Source organism: Dendropsophus ebraccatus, chromosome 1 (assembly GCF_027789765.1).
Source record: "Dendropsophus ebraccatus isolate aDenEbr1 chromosome 1, aDenEbr1.pat, whole genome shotgun sequence".
NCBI lineage: Eukaryota > Metazoa > Chordata > Amphibia > Anura > Hylidae > Dendropsophus > Dendropsophus ebraccatus.
In genome coordinates, this window is record NC_091454.1 from 90420331 (window position 1) to 90438306 (window position 17976).

Here is a 17976-nt window from a genome sequence, read left to right on the forward strand (position 1 = left end):
TGGCCGATAATCACTTTGTGTAATAGGGCCTTAAGGGAAGGCAAAGTTAAAGGTTTTTGGGGCTTTAGTAATGAAATAGGTTCAGAGACACTACACTTATTGCTGAAAATGTTTGCTATTTTGATTTCTTTTGTGAATTGTTATATGCTGTAGCTGTCCATTCAGTGTTCTGAAAGGGTGGGGTCACTTTGTGGGGTCTACTCTGAAAGCTGAGAAAAATTTTCCATTTAGCCTCTGCCCTCATGTTTTTTTTAACTATTAAAGAAACATTTTAATGCCTAGGCAGGCCTAGAAAAATGAAGATATGTCTGCTTTTGTTGGTGCTCTCTGAGTCTTGTTATACTCCTACTGTCCAGGCCCTGCACAAGCACAACAGATATCGGTTTAGTGTAGTTACAGGTGGATGCCACTTGGTGCCATGTATCTTTTATGGAGTATATTGTTGGCTATCCTTAAATCTTTATGGTCAGAACTAAATAATGCAGGGTTATTTCTTAATACCCACAAGAAAGTTGTTGGGATACACTAAGTTCAGAAATGTAAAATGAAATGTGCCCCCCAACTAGACAAAACAGTGTTTTCAGACTGTCGCTTCATAGTATACTAGGGCGCATAGCCATTTGTGCTTATCGGAATGTCTTTGTAACACAGACCCTCTGATCTTAGTCTAACTGGGGCTTGCATTAATCCCTTGATTTACATTACAGTAGTATGTCCATTGCCTATGCTCATGATGGTTTCTGTTTGTCTAACTGCATTCCAGAATAAATTTCTTCTCCCCATACATAAGGAATAGTAAGTAATCAAACTATTAGGACTTATAGAAGTATTCTACATTTTATGATCATTTCTTCTTTATGCAGTTTATCAAGATTTTATTCTGTAAAGATAAAGCCCTAACAGCTCTGGCTGTTTTTTGGTCGCTAATTTTTTTTTTGTCTGCGGCTACCAGCCACTTGGCTTAAAGGGTGATTGCAGAACTTTGCATACATATGGGGCTATTGTCTGACTGTAATGACTGTATGGTTTTGCAGGTAAAACTGTTTATATGCAGTATTATATGGCCATTAATAATCTATTTAAAATGTGCATTGCGGCCACCACTGAGCATTTTTCAGCAGGTATTCACACAAACCTTTGGTTTGAACAACTAGATATCTTTGGTTGTGATCAGGTAGAGGCATCCAGTAATAGGCTATGTTCACACTATTTAAAAACAGCTGTATTTCATAATGTCCGTTATGAAGTACTGCTGTTTCACCGCAATGCACTTATGCTGAAAAGAATATATAAATTGTCTGATCTGTGTCACAGGGAAAATTACACCGCCATAGTTTGAACAGTGGAAGGAGGGCACTAAAAAATGGCTTGCACAACATTTTTTGTGTGCCTCTTTTGCACCTTCTTCGATAAGGGGGTATGGCTTATTAGGAAACAGTGTTGGTTTTGCCAAAGGGGTGTGGCCTAAAAGTGAGGCAATGGTCCACATGTACTAAAACTTCATGACACAGTGCTCTCTGCCACCACCTCTTGTCTGTAACAGGTCTTGACAGTTCCTGTCATTGGGTGGCTACAAAGAGCACTGTGTCAGACTGGAAAGAATACACAACTACAGGACATAAAGCAGCTAAGTACTGAAACTTTTTAAACAAATCGTAAATTACTTCTGACACCAGTTGATTTGAAACCTTTTCTTCCCCCATTTTTTAAAGGAAGGTGGGATTCTACAGTGGAGAGTTCCACCGCGCAGTCACGCTGATTTTTGCTCCATGTGAACTGGCCCTTAACAGTCTGCATACAAGTGAGCAAACGCTTGTTCGTCATCTGATGAAACCAATCGGCCCATAACGGACCTCTCTTCCTATCCCCTCCGAGCGCGCTGACAGGCAGAGAGCGGTGACACGGGCGGGGAGCTGCTCAGATCACTACTTCCCCGCCCCTGCCTGTCAGGCTTCGGGGGAATAAAACTCATTTTCCTCCAGTATAAAGCATCTGCAGCAGCCGCGGCCAGTACGTGCTGCGGCTGCTGCAGGAGCTTTATACAGCCTTCCTGGGAACCATATCTGCCCAGTCAGGCTGATTGGTTCCCATTTAAATTATGAAAGGATAATCTGCCGACAGCTGCACCTCTATCCGTGTAATAGATGTACAGCCGATGGCTGATTATAGGTTCCTATTAGATGGAACGATTTTTTTTTTTCTTTTTCTCTCACAGATTAACAATAAATGATTGCTGATGAAAGTTTTTCTTAATCTTTCCACTTAATAGGACCCATAGGCTCTGCAAACGAGCCTTAATCTGTCTCGCCTTCTTGGCAAAATGTACTGATGAGCTATCCACAGCTCATCAGTAACTGATAGGCTAGGAGAAAGGCATCATTACGTACAGTCATGGCCAAAAGTTTTGAGAATTACACAAATATTATATTTTCACATGATCTGCTGCCCTCTGGTTTTTATGTGTGTTTGTCAGATGTTTTTATCACATACAAAAATATAATTGCAATCATATTATGAGTAACAAAAGCTTATATTGACAGTTAGATTGAGTTAATGCAGCAAGTCACTATTTGCAGTGTTGACCCTTCTTCTTCAGGACCTCTGCAATTTTCCCTGGCATGCTCTCAGTCAACTTCTGGACCAAATCCTGACTGATAGCAGTCCATTCTTGCACAATGAATGCTTGCTTTTTGTCAGAATTTGTTGGTTTTGTCCACCCGTCTCTTGATGATTGACCACAAGTTCTCAATGGGATTAAGATCTGGGGAGTTTCCAGGCCATGGACCCAAAATCTCTGTTTTGTTCCCTGAGCCATTTTGTTATCACCTTTGCTTTATGGCAAGGTGCTCCATCAGGCTGGAAAAGGCATTGTTGATCGCCAAACTGCTCTTGGACGGTAGGGAGAAGTTGCTCTTGGAGGACATTCTGGTACCATTCTTTATTCATAGCTGTGTTTTTAGGCAAGACTGTGAGAGAGCCGATTCCCTTCGCTGAGAAGCAACCCCACACAAGAAGGGTTTCAGGATGCTTTACAGTTGGCATTAGACAAGACTGGTGGTAGCGCTCACCTCGTCTTCTCCCAATAAGCTGTTTTCCATATGTCCCAAACAATCGGAAAGGGGATTCATCAGAGAAAATGACTTTACCCCAGTCCTCAGCAGTCCACTCCCTGTACCTTTTGCAGAATATCAGTCTGTCCCTGATGTTTTTTCTGGAAAGAAGTGGCTTCTTTGCTGCCCTCCTTGAGACCAGGCCTTGCTCCAAGAGTCTCCGCCTCACAGTGCATGCAGATGCACTCACACCTGCCTGCTGCCATTCTTGAGCAAGCTCTGCACTGCTGGTAGCCCGATCCCACAGCTGAAACACTTTTAGGAGACTGTCCTTGCTGGTCTTTCTTGGGCTCCCGGGAGCCTTTTTGGCAACAATGGAACCTCTCTCTTGAAGTTCTTGATGATGCGATAGATTGTTGACTGCGGTGCAATCTTTCTAGCTGCGGTACTCTTCCCTGTTAGGCCATTTTTGTGCAGTGCAATGATGACTGCACGTGTTTCTTTAGAGATAACCATGGTTAACAGAAGAGAAACAATGATGCCAAGCACCAGCCTCCTAAAGTGTCAAGTGGTGTCATTCTTACTTAATCATGACAGATTGATCTCCAGCCCTGTCCTCAGCAACACCCACACCTGTGTTAATGGAGCAATCACTGAAATGTTGTTAGCTGGTGCTTTTAAGGCAGGGCTGCAATGATGCTGAAATGTGTTTTGGGGGATAAAGTTCATTTTCTAGGCAAATATTGACTTTGCAAGTAATTGCTGTTAAGCTGATCACTCTTTATAACATTCTGGAGTATATGCAACTTGCCATTTTAAAAACTGAAGCAGTAGACTTTGTAAAAAATTTTATTTGTATCATTCTCAAAACTTTTGGCCATGACGGTACAGTATAATGTCCCTCATTAGGCGCTACTAGGGCTTTATTAGTGACGAGGAGTCCTGATTATAGATGAGAGAACTTTACAGTAAGTTCTGCCAAACCTGATCGCCAGATGCAGCGCTATGAGACCTGTGGTTGTATCAATGTTTTCCAGGCAGTGGAATTTGGTGGCCAAGTGACCGACTTTGGACAAACTTATTGCGTGTGTGCACTCTTCTCTAGTCCAAACTTACTGTGTGTGTGTGTGTGTGTGTGTGCACTCTTCTCCAGTCCTGATAGATTTTCTTTAAAGGGGTTGTCCGGCGATAAAAAATTATTCACAGAATAACACACATTACAAAGTTATACAACTTTGTAATGTATGTTATGTCTGTGAATGGCCCCCTTCCCCGTGTTTCCCGCCACCCACGCTAGACCCGGAAGTGTGGTGCATTATACTCACCGCATGTCGTGTCGTCCACGGTCTCCGATCGTCAGCAGTGACGTCTTCTTCGGGAGTCCGGCGGATCTTCCCGAGTGCTGGCCGCCCTCTGCAGCGTCATCCGAAGCTCAGGCGCGATTGGCTGAGCATAACTGTGCTCAGCCAATCGCGGCTGAGCGGCTGATGACGCGGCCACGTCATCAGCTGCTCAGCCGCGATTGGCTGAGCACAGTTATGCTCAGCCAATCGCGGCTGAGCTTCGGATGACGCTGCAGAGGGCGGCCAGCACTCGGGAAGATCCGCTGGCCTCCCGAAGAAGACGTCACTGCTGAGGATCGGAGACCGTGGTCGGCACGTGACAGGTAATGTATAGCGCACCACACTTCCGGGTACACGGGTGGGGGTGGTGGGACACGGGGAAGGGGGCCATTCACAGACATAACATACATTACAAAGTTGTATAACTTTGTAATGTGTGTTATTCTGTGAATAATTTTTTTCGCCGGACAACCCCTTTAAAGCTAAAGTTGTGTAATAACACTATGCATGTTTGTGCTCTGTTGTGCCTTGTCCAAACTCTTTACCATATACTCATCACTGGTAGTATGGCTGAAGAATCTTCAAGAAATACAGCTTGCTGCTGCTGGAGGTGAGTGGAAAGCAGATAACGATTGAGGCAGCTGTTCTACGCAGTTTCCATAATGCCCATTCATCTTAATGGTAGTTGTGGAAACAGTGTAGCAATACAAGCTACACAGTTTCCGCAACTCCTATTAAAGCCAGCAAGTTTATTGCTCAAACCGCTTTCTCAGCAGTTTTCAGCTTCAGCACGACCTATGATAGCTACAGCCAGGCCTGAGGCGGCTGGGTAGCCCTTATTCTAAACATAGATGAAGGTCCCATAGGTGGGATCTGTCTCTGGGGCTACATAGCTATTTTGATCACAACTGGTTGCATGACCAATGATCAGACCTAAGGTAAATAAATGGAGTTGCACTGCAACCCAAAAGTGGCAGTGGCTGCAGCCTTGCAGGGGCAATTAAGTCAACTGACCGGTTACAGCCACCTATGGGTCACAACACAACCCCATTTTTTTTTTTTTTTTTTTTGTGTGTGTGCAGTCCCTGTCATTGTCAAGACTGCTTTTTAAACGGTCTTAATTTATCAGAAGGATAGAGAAGAAATCAGGCGATACCTTTTGGAGGCTAACTAAGTATATTTGATTGTAAGCTTTCGAGAGTCTAGCTCCCTTCGATACCTCTTTAAAGGAGAAGTCCCGAGAAAAATGTTAAAGTATTGTTTTGCCTCCCCCAAAAGTTATACAAATCACCACTTATTATGCAAAATGCTTATAAAGCGCTTTTTTCCCCCTGCAGTTAATACTGCATCAAGGCTTCACTTCCTGGATAAAATGGTGATTTCACGACCGACTCCCAGAGCTGGACAGGATGATGGCAGAGGGACACTGAGCATTCCCCTGCCATCATCCTCTCCAGCAGCCACAGCCTGCACAGCTCTGGGAGTCGGGTTGTGACATCACCATGTTATCCAGGAGGTGAAGCCTTGATGCAGTCGTAAGTGCAGGGAAAAAAAGCACATTATGTGCATTTCCTATAATAAGTGTATATTGGGGATTTGTATAACTTTTGGGGGGCAATACATTACTTTAATAAAATCTTTCTCCGGACTTCTCCTTTTAATTGCTTCTAGTAATAAAAGTTACTACAAGTTAAGGTTTTGGTGTTTAAAAGGGTATTTTAGTAAAAACAAAACTAAAAAAAAAAAGGCGGCTGTGCGTTCAAAATGTTCAAACTGTAGTTTGGCTGGTCAGGTGCACTGTTGCAGAGCATAGTGCAAAAGTGGGTGAGGCAAGTGTGCCGTAGCTTATTTTACACGCACAGCAGTCTGTAGTTGTGTTTGTGTGTGTGTGTGTGTGGGGGGGGGGGTCTCTTATATACTGGGATATCTCTTGGTTATATTAAAGTTTTATGATCTATGATAGCATGATGCATACATACCAGAATAGGTACTGAGAGAAATTCACGAAGTAGTATTAAGGAGATCTCTCTATTAGTAGGCTACAAATAGTCAGAGCCAGGCTTGTAGTTAGCCATACTGACTTTGGGTTTTCATGATGTGATGAATAAAAGCTAGCCAGGCGGCCCCCTGACAATGGGCTCCCCTGAAGAGTGCCATAGTGTTTTTCTGTAAAGATGTGGAATGCACCACTGAGCATGAGTTTCAAGAGGAGTTTATCAAAATTGATTCAGGCCCGAAGTGTTTCCTAGCTGTTAGTGTGGACTTCCCACCCTTTCATCAATAGCACCAATAATCAGCCAGGCAGCATTTATTTCAGCGCCACTTATTAGCATGATAATTCTCAATGCAAAATGATTTCATTTCACACTGCAGTCCTACCTAACCCCTCCACTACAGTCCCCTTGTTACCTGCTTGAACTGTTTCTATATTGAGGCTTTCATGGAAATTCAACTGTTCCTATGTTCCCACTGTGTAATAATATAGGGGAAGGTGGGCTTCTCATTAAGAAGACGGCCGCTAATAATGATCATAGTCATTAGCAGCCCTCTGTTACAAGATGCCCGCCTTCCCTAATATTATGCAGTGGGAACATAGCCATGTAAAGCAAATTCCTCATTGGTTTAAGGTAACCTTACACTTAATGGAGAAAAAATGACTGAGCAATGTGTGAAGGAGGCCTGCTATTTGTTTAAAGAAAAAGTATAAGAAAATTTAATTTGTAAATTACCAGTATTTTATAAGAAATCTCAACCCTTCCTGTACTTATCAGCTGCTGTTTGTCCTGCAGCAAGTGGTGTATTCTTTCCAATCTTGCAGGGTTCTTTCTTCTGCCACCTCCTTTTGTTTTGTGATTTGTTATCAATGGGTCCTTTTCACCCCAGCAGACCTATGCCTGGTATGAGGGCCAGTCAAGCATAGCTTTTCCTATGGGTTAGTTATTAAATATGCTGCTTATCTGTCTGCTTCACTTTAAAAAAACAAACAAAAAAAACAACCCAAAAACCTATTTCTTTTGAGTATCTTGGTTCCGTACCTCATGATTGTATTTGCTGTTGTTCAGTACTACATTTTCTATAATGCATTGCTTTCCATCAGCTGTTTAAAAGTGCCCCCTCCTGCTTCCCTCTCACAAGACTCCCCCCCCCCCCCCCCCCCCCCCCGAGGTCCCGGAAGAGTGATGCATTACACTTAAGGAATCACTGTCTGCCCCCGGCCACCATCTTGGGACAAACACTTCATCTTTAGGAGGCCGGCAGGACCGCTCGAGCCCTCCCTCATGCCGGCCCCTCTTTCAGCGCGTCGTCAGCTGCTCAGCTGTGATAGGCTGAGCTCTGTTATGCTCAGCCACTCGCGGCTGAGCAGCTGATGATGCACTACCCCTTTATGGGAAACTGTCAGGTTTTAATTATGTTTCAAACTGCTGACACTGTTTGATAGCTGTTAGGTTAAAGGAGAAGTCTGTCCGGTGATGCTTGTGATCCCATAAGCTAAAGACATCAATGACCCAGGTCATCAATGGGTTAACCCAAAAAATTAGAAGTTGCTATCGTCTTCATTATGATGATGGTGTACTTGGTTACCTGACCACTAAGACTTCAGTGATCATTAGTTTGGAGGATGCTATTTCTCTGTGCAGTTGCAGTGTAACATTTGGACTCTTAATAGTCCAAGTTTACATTGCAGTTGGCTGGTGTTTAAATGTTGTGGTTAGAATCTGCATAGTATAATACTGTTCTATCCCCTGGAATGTTTGTGTTCTAGAGTAATGGCTGGCACATATTTAACATACCTCGGCTATTATTTCACATTAGCAAAGTAAATATAATTTTGGGTTTTACACAAACATGTTTTGCCTGAACCTGTCCCTACTTTCACAATGATTTATTTAGTACATTAGCGAATCACCTGGTGCATATTACAGATGTACTCTGTAATCCATAGCAACAAGACGTCTTCATATTGTACCATGTAGTAATTGGTGATAGTCTGACACTGTAACTCCCATTGGTCCCTGGCCTAGTGCCAGCTCTGGTGACTGAGATATGGCAGCCAAAGGTGCAGGATATACCACGAGAGTATCATAGGTGCGGGGCTGACGACTTGTTAAACTGATCCCCCCCCAGCCTGTTCATTCTATGGTTTAAAATATTGTATGTTCATTTTTTTTTTTTAGTGGTGGTAAAACCAATATCCTTCTACAGATTTAAAAAAAAAAAGATGTATTGTAACAGCGTCAGTTGTTTGTCTTTTCATTCATTCTTTTAATTGTACACTGCATTGGATAGCAATTTTAACCATAACATTATTAAAGTAAATGTGTCAGCATATCCCAGCAGATAGGCACTAGAACAGGAATCAGAATTGTAGTTTGTTTCGCTTTTCCATTTGCCTGTCAAGTCCTGTTTCTTTCAATTTTCCACCAATTGAAATCTTTTCTGTGATATAAAACAAGTCTATGTGCCCTGGTGCATTCTTTCTGTCTGCATTATACCAACAGCATCTGGAACCCCAACCAGTTTTAACATTTATTTTTGTTGCAGTGCACATAAAAAGGAGCGATTTTTCACAAGCCTTTTTTGCACATATCTTGGATGTCGGTTAAATGTATTAAGCTAAACAGAGGAAAGCTATGTTTTGTCAAGCCTTTATTTATTCACATTACCTCATAGGATTTCAGCTCTGTCAGCTGTATATTTATCTTGAGCCCAGCCACGCAGGTCAGCGTTTATCTGGGGGGCTGATAGGTGAAAATGGGCCTCATACCTGCCCCTTCCATCTGTAACACGCACAGCTCCTTCAAAATGTCAGGGTTTGGATATATCCCAGGAGCAGCAAAGAATGCATGCTTTTCATATGGCATGTGATGTGAAACCTTCCCAACGGCTGGGGGATAAGTGAGACTCTGTATTTTCTGGCCTTATTTAAACACTCGGCCCTTAGACTTGCTCAGTGCCAAATGTGTTTCTCAAGTGCCGCATAGCTGGAACAATTCACAAATTGTAGCTGCCAGAAGCCGCTGGCTCTCTTGACCTCTTTGGTGTGAGTTCTAGGAATAAACATAAACGTAACTTAAAGAAGCCTGGTTTTGGGGGGGTAAAAGTACACTGTGGTTGATAAACTGTATGGGTACACTAGTAACTAGGTGATTCATTTTCAACTTCAAGGGTTTTACCTATGCCATGTGACTGGAATAATGCTGAAAATGATATGATTTATAAATGTTGCTGTATCTGTATTTTCACTCCGTCAATGGTGGTTTTCCTCTCCTAGTGTGAAGAAAGCCTTATGTACACACCAATCGCCCTTAAAGTGATACTGTCACCCCTCTTTTCTGTTCTCTGCACCATCCAGAAGCTTAGATGCTACATATTTCATATATATCTGTATAAGGATGCCCTCACACACCCATTTTGCCGGATGTTTTTGCAGGCCAATTAAAAAAAAAAAAAAGCCAGACCAAATGCCAATTCATGAGTTTATATTTTTATTCTGGCACTTTTGACTTTTTTGTGGTTTGTGTTTTTGTGTGCTAAACTTTTTTTTCCACACTGCCAGCTCATGACCTAGTTGCTGGACCACAAAAGGTGACAAAAATGCCAGTAAAAGTCATACGCACAGCAATGACGTTTTTGAGACAACAAGAACAATGTAATTGAAGCCTATGGTAGAAAAGCAGCAAGTGGCCAGTCAGTTCTTACATTTGATTTGTGGAAAAATGGTCAGTTTTTATGCAGGGTTCTCATGTTTTTTTTGTTTTTTTTTTTTAAACTAAGGATGACCTCAAAGGGGTACTCTGTTGAAAAATCTTTTTCTTTAAAATCAACTGGTTTCAGAAAGTTATGTTTGTAATTTACTTCTATTTAATAATTTCACATCTTTCAATACTTATCAGCTGCTGGATGACCTCCAGAAAATGGAGTTTTTGCTCTCTGCTGCCACCTCTGTCTGAGGCAGGAATTGTCTAGAGCAGCAGCAAATCCCCGTTGAAAACTGCTCTGGACAGTTCCGGATGTCTGCAGAGTGCACTGTGTCAGGGTATGTTCACACTGAGGAATCGCATGGAATTTCAGGTGGATTCTGTCCGAAATTCCGCCCGTAAAAAAATAAACATTTTGAATGTACATTGGCTTTAATAAGCTTCGTTCACACTGCAGAATGTCTGTGCTGAAAATTCCGTTGCAGATCTGCTTTCTGCCTGAAGAATTCTTTTGGTGGATTCCACTTGGTAAATTCCACTTGAATTCCGCTAACATTCAGCTCGAATTCTACTTCTATTCTGCCAGAGATGAATAGGTGAGGAATTTCAAGCAGAAAACTTTCCTCTTGAATTCCTCGCTGAAAAGAATACACCACTTCCTGCAGGGCATAGAGCAGCTGATAAGTATGGGAAGACTTGAGATTTTTAAATAGAAGTAAATTATGCTGCGTTTACACGTAACGATTATTGGCCCGATCGTACGATTAGCGATGTCGGATTTACGATTTTTTTTTTTAATAACGATCAGCGTTTAGACGGTACGATATATCGTACGAAAATTCGCACTGCGATCGTTTAAGCCTATCTCACACATTGGTTAAATCGGCGAACGACTGTTCACACGGAACGATTTGCGAATTTTTTGCGTACGATGAGCGACGATTTGCTGACCTGATGAAAGATCACGATGTAAGATTTATCGTGCGTCGTTCGATCGTTCGCTGCGTTTACACGTACCGTACGATTATCGTTCCAATTCGACAGTTATCGCGCAAATTCGCACGATAATCGTTACGTGTAAACGCAGCATTAGAAATGTATATTTTCTGAAACCAGTTAATTTGAACGAAATAATTTTGTTACTGTACCCCTTTAAGCTGACAGGTCAGCTTCAGGGTACGTTTGCACATACTTAAAGGGGTTTTCCAGGCTAAACATGGCACATGCAATGACATGGGTATGGGCAGATCTGCAGCATATTAAGATAGCAGCAAAGGGCATAAGATTTGCAGAAGTCTTGTGAACATGCTGTGGAAAAAAAATATAGAGAGTCCAGCAAATGAATTCAATGGAAAGTCAAATTCTGCAATTAATACACAGTTGGAGGTTTTGCTGCAAAATTTACATAAAGCCATGATAGGGCACCGTAAGTCTCTAATATATATGCACATATTATTGTTTCCCCCAGAGTTGAGCATCACTTTTATAGTTTGTATGCGTATACCATGTTTTCTTCTCCTTTCAATCTCTACACTACGTTCTGAATGTTTCTTGGCAGAAAACAGACACTGGCACAGTAAAAACAATTATATTGGGTGTGGGTGTGTGAAGGCTTTGATTTGTGTCAGAAGGTGGTGTACATTTTTGTTGTGAAAATATACTTTAGCTTTACACTGGGTGCCATACAGTGGCACTTGCAATACTATGGGTATTTGCCACAGGGGCTCAATATGGCATAATGCACTACTCTGCTGGGTGTTGTATGTGCAGTGTTTCCATCAGAACAGGAACTCATTATGCCTCTCCCCATATGCACAAGTTTATAGGTGCTGCTGGGCTATATAGGTAGTTTTACCAATTACTACAAATGGCAGATTTTTACCATATCTACACAGAGGATTTTTTTTTTTTTTTTAGTTAATGCTTCTGGCTAGTGGAATTTGTTATTGGCATTGCGCCTTCTGCTGTTCAGTAAATGTAAATAAATGGAATAGTCTTGATAGGTGTTTGGTAAGTGTGACTTCAGACTCTTCACTGTGCAGTGTCCTGGCGGCTCCTTAGACATTGTACAGAGAGGGGTTGGTACAGCTTTGCTGCGCTGAAAAGCTCCAAGTTCTCTCCTCTTGTGCTTGCAGTTGCAGTTCCTTTCCCTCCTGCACAAGAGCTGTGTGGTCTTCTCTTTGTGCGGTGGGTGGTCAGAGAGCACGGTTTGTAAACGCATGAATTGGCCCAATCATTGTGGGTGTGTGCACCGAGTGAATGTAATGTGCGGCTCAGGGTTTTCCTTGTGATATTGTAGAAAAGACTTAAAATTGTCTGCCATCAAAAAAATATGCTACATGTATACATTCCTTCCACTGGAACTTTATGTGAGGCAGGGGTGAATGGCAGGAGACGACTGAGCTCTATAGTATAGTCTGCCACCCTATTTTGTCCCACAAATAAAACATGAACGGTCTCAAATACACAGTGCTACACCTTTTTGCAGGCATTTGGCCATATACAGGTGTTTTAGTGGTGAAGGCCTAAGGTGGTTTTATACACAGATTTTTTTTTTTTTTTATTTATTTTTTTTAAAGTTTTTATATTAAAGTAGATCTATAACCTCCCCAGTAACCCACACAAAGCTACTGGTAGCATTTTGCAGGTTATAGTAAAAGATGTGCAGGCGTTCTTTTAAATTTGGGTTTTGCTATTGTTTTGATTTAGAAATCCTGTTTTAACCCAGCTGTGACTGGCGTTTTCCTGGACTCCCTAGGGCTGTATTCAAATGGCGATTGATGAGACTCGAGCATGCTCAAGTTGTGCTCATCTCTACTTATTTACAAGAAGTAGCTAACCAGAATCTCTTCCAAAGTGTCACTAACAATTGTACCATGCTTGCTTTGGGGGATTTTACATGGACTAATGAATCAAACATAAAGCATGTGCTTCCTTTTTCCTGTTCCTCGTTTTCTTTTTGGAAAAAGTGAATAGATTGTGAGCAAATGAAATGTACAGTGTGTTTAGCTGGTAGTCTATGTGCATTACATTGCATTGCATTGCAGTCCCCGCTCCTCCTCCTTATGGCCAAGGCTGGCTTCTTCATTCTTTCTAGGAGAGGGGGTCTCTCTTTGATGTAAACCTTCTGTCCCTCTCACTCCACCCTGCACAAATGTTGCTTGAAGTTTGACATAAGTAGTGTGGGAGTTAAAGAGAAAGACCTTTCCCACTTTAAAAGAGAGGGAGAAATTTCAGTTGCCAAGGAACCTCTTATACAGACTTGCTGCCTATATAAAAAGTGAGGTGTTGCCAGGGTTACTTGGGGTTTGGGAAAGAATGTAGGGTGGTCTCACAGAATATAAGGAACAGAAGACATGCAATCCATTAGGAGATAGGCCAGCTATTACACTGCATACTGCTACACATGAGCATCTTTTTTTTTGTTGCTCTAAATCATCTTTTCCTCCAGGGGACTGTGTATTGCCCAGCTCTGGAGACGTGTTCTTGCTATTCCTCTGTACTGTCATTGTGGAGGTTTTAGGGTACATTCACGCATGCAAGTTCTGCAGCCGATTTGATTCTGTATTTAGTCACATAGATATCTGCAACATCACTTCTGCAGCAGATCCTTCCCCGATGAGATACTTCTCTATCCTGTGGATACAGTTGTACTTTCTCTATATCATTTTTTTTGTCTTTTCCAGATGATAGATGTTATAATGGCTTACTGCACTTTTTTTTTTTTTTTTTTGCAAAGGACTGCTAACTGTTCTCCAGACATATGCCACATTTCTTTATGGTAAAAACAAAATATGAAAAAGTTACCCTGTAACCACAAAAGTGAAACACATGGATGGATTAAAATACAATGTGCAGCAAAAAATAAATGCAGTAAAAAAACCAAACAAAAAGGAACAAATTGGAAACGTGTATTTTCCAATTTTTTTTTTTGTGCAAGTGTGATCCCTAATGCTGTTTTTGCAAATACACAGCAACTGTGCATAATCTGCAGCAGAAAAATCTCGAGCAAAATGTATATTTTTGTGGATATTCTGCAGCAGATCTAACATAATTTCTGTTTGTGTTTATAGGTACACATTCTAACGTCTGATAGTGTTGTGCAATATCTCTTTAAGCAGAGTGAACAGACACACCAGTGTGTGTCTCTAGGCTGTGTCCCAGGGAATGTTTACTCATGTGTAGGTGGATGAATATTTTCTTGCTGAGTGATTTCATGCATAGGACTACAAAGTTTCGTTTTGATTTGAGTTTATTGTGAATGTATACTTTATACTTTGTCTTACAGTTTTTCCTCTTGTCTAGATCTTATTTGTAATTTTTATGATAACTATACTGTTTTTCTGTGTTGAGTTGTAACCAAATATCTCACACCTGTACAAGAGATACTACTGCTACTAGAAAAAGGGAAGAAAAAAAGAATCTGTTAAACAATTCTTGTGCTGCTCGTAGGGTTTATGAGAACTTGAAGAGCCTGGGAATTTATGTGTGGGTTGGCAGGGAGATGGCGAGGAAGTGACATGCAGAGAATATTTGGAACATGCCACTAAAATGCTTCCCTGGATCATGTTTAATGTGAAGCATGTTGCCAGCAAGCAGTCTACATAGCACTGATTTTCTTGTGTTTATTTCCCCCTCTTTTTCTTCACTTGAAGGTCATAAAGCTGCTTAAGAAGTCATACGGTATGCTATCATGGTACGAGATTGACGTCCTAATGCTGCAGCAGAGGCTAGGGAGATTAATGTAAGTTATTCATGATAACTGTTGATGTGGTAGTGATTTTTATTCCCCCCCCCCCTTTTTGAAAACTGTTCAAAGTGTTAATCATGGTATCAACTTTCAGAGATGTCTAACTCGCATATGATTTTTATTTTTTTCCTTGTACTCTTGCTGGGCATGTTTATAAGGAATGTTGAGGCACCATGTAAAAGTCACAGTGTTTTGGGCCATATGATGATCAGTACTTTTACCAAAACCAGCAAGAAACAGAGAAAAACTCTAACGGAAAGATTTGCGCCTTATTTTGGACCCACTTTTGGTTTTGGTACAAAAAAATACTACTTAAAATGCAGTGTGTGAATCCAGCCTTTTTAAAGTGGTGAGACAACTGATTAAGCTGATCACAATGTGTGCAGAGATTGACCTATTATGCTCTTTTCCAATCTCAAGGTGTCCGAAACACAACAGATTTATGGTGGATTTTCCCCATTGATTAAATTGGGAAGTCAGACTCTGCAATAAGCCCACAGAAGCAAATGCCCATAGAAAACCTCTCCTGCTCTTTAGGCTGGAAAGAATACACCACTTCCTGCAGGACATACAGCAGCTGATAAATATGAAAAGGCTTGAGATTTTTTTTTATTTTTATTAGAAGTAAATTGAAAATCTCTGGCACTTTCTGGCACCAGTTGATTTGAAAGAAAGCCTTTTTTTTGTGAACTTCCCCTTTAAGTGTACAAACCCACTTGCCGGATCTGCAGCGAGTCTCCTTGCTGCGTTTTTGCAGCGAGACTAGCTGCAGATCCCAGCCCCATACTTTCATTAGCAGAGAAACTCGCAGCAGGAATGTACATCCCTGCTGCGATTTTGTCTGCAGCCCTCCCAAATCACCCCCTAGCCGCCAGACATTATACATTACCGGGTCCCCGTTCCTGCTTGCTTCGGGGCTCCTGGTGTCTTCACGGCCCGCCCAGCCAATCAGTGCGCTGCGGCAGGACAGTGCACTGATTGGCCGGGCAGAACGTGCCGGGAGCCGCCGAAGCAAGCAGGAGCGGGGACCTGCTAATGTATATCCTGCCCGCCCCCCCTGCAGCCCCGATCGCCCCCGGCCGCAGGATCGCCCCCCGCAGCCCCCGGCCGCACGATCGCCCCCGCAGTCTGGGGGCTGCGGGGGGCGATGGGGGCTGCGGGGGGCGATCGTGCGGCCGGAGGGTGCGGTGGGCGGTCATGCGGCCAGTGGGTGTGGGGGGCGATCCTGCTGCCGGGGGGGCGATCATGCGGCCGGGGGGGATCGGGGCTGCAGGGGGGACGGGCAGGATATACATTACCAGGTCCCCGCTCCTGCTTGCTTCGGCGGCTCCCGACACGTTCTGCCCGGCCAATCAGTGCGCTGCCCTGCCGCAGCGCACTGATTGGCCGGGCGGGCCGTGAAGACACCGGGAGCCCCGAAGCAAGCAGGAACGGGGACCCAGTAATGTATAATGTCCGGCGGCTAGGGGGTTAATGGGGAGGGCTGCAGACAAAATCGCAGCAGGGATGTACATCCCTGCTGCGAGTTTCTCTGCTAATGAAAGTATAGGGCTGGGATCTGCAGCGAGTCTCGCTGCAAAAACGCAGCAAGGAGACTCGCTACAGATCCGGCAACTGGGTTTGTACCCTTAATATATATCTGAGGCACAAGAGACCAAATCCAGCCTCTGTCTAGTGGCTGTTGGTAAGTTGTGGTAGGTGAATGCAAATGGGTATGAAGGTGTTGAATAAGACTGGACTTATCTGGGCTTTTGCTATACTGTGGAACGCCTCCTGGGCTTTGCAAGCCTAACTACATTATTATTAATAATAATAATAATAATAATACCCAGAATCCTAATGAGTAGCCCTTACTAGCTATGGACTAATTTACACCCCTGTTTTCCTGCTGGCAGGAAGCTGGAAATCACAGCTAATGACTGACACATTGAATTTGCCATGTCAGTCTTTGCATTTAATGCAGTGATCAGTAGTGATCATGTCTGCCTTGGGAAGGCTTTAGCAGCAGAGCACACATCTAACTAATCAATGCAGTGCAATAGCAAAATGTTGAGGAGTATAAGCAGTTTGGTGTGTGCTTATAATAGTCCCCTTGAGGGACTTAAAAAGTGTTAAATATATATAGTTTTTAAAAATATGAAAACATTACCCTCATAAGTTCAAATTTCCCTCCTTTTCCTATATTGTGGTGTGTAGAATTGTCCAAAAAAAGTAAATTTTTAGTTACATCACAAAGTGGAATAAAGTGATCAAAAAGGCACATCTTGACACAAAACTACAGATCATGGAGCAAAAAAGCTCACATACATCCCTATAGCATAAAATATAAAGTTAGTCAGAATAGAACAATTTTAACCCCTAGACGACCCTGGGTGTGACTTCAGAGGGGGGTCGCGGTCCCGGGTGCCGCTTATAGCCCGGGACCGCGGCTATTAGCAGGCACGGTACGATCGCAGTGCCCGCTAATTTAAGTATTCAGATGCAGCTGTCAAAGTTGACAGCTGCATCTGAATGCTTACTGCAGCCGTTCCCTGGGGGTATAGTGGGGGCCCCAGGGGGGCTTCTAGAATAAGTGTAAAAAAAAAATGTTATCAATAAAAAGCCCCCTCCCCTAATAAAAGTTTGAATCACCCCCTTTTTCCCATGTTATAAATAAAAATAAATAAACAAACATGTTTGGTATCGCCGCGTGCGTAATCGCCCAAACTATTAATTAATCACATTCCTGATCTCGCACAGTAAACGGCGTAAGCGCAAAAAATCCCTAAGTACAAAGTTGCGCATTTTTGGTTGCATCAAATACAGAATAATTGTAATAAAAAGGATCAAAAAGTTGCATATGCGCAATCAAGGTACCAATAGAAAGAAAACATTATGGCGCAAAAAATGACACCTGACACAGCCCCATAGACCAAAGGATAAAAGCGCTATAAGCCTGGGAATAGAGCAATTTTAAGGAACATATGTTAAAGATGGTTTCAATTTTTTAAAAGCCATCAGATACAATAAAAGTTATACATGTTGCATATCGTTGTATTCGTAATGACTGGAGGAACATATATAACATATATATATATAACAAGTCAGTTTTACCCCAGGGAGAACGGCGTAAAAACAAAAACCCTCCAAATAAA

At 42.4% G+C, this 17976-nt stretch overlaps 1 protein-coding gene across 1 annotated transcript in view; it reads left to right on the forward strand.

The window, feature by feature from the left end:
- FRS2 (fibroblast growth factor receptor substrate 2) overlaps positions 1–17976 on the forward strand; it is a 33968-nt gene that overhangs the window by 6062 nt on the left and 9930 nt on the right. Inside the window, exon 2 of the mRNA XM_069975044.1 lies at positions 14748–14836. The gene's annotated coding sequence lies outside the window, so the exon portion shown is untranslated. The remainder of the gene's footprint in view (positions 1–14747; positions 14837–17976) is intronic.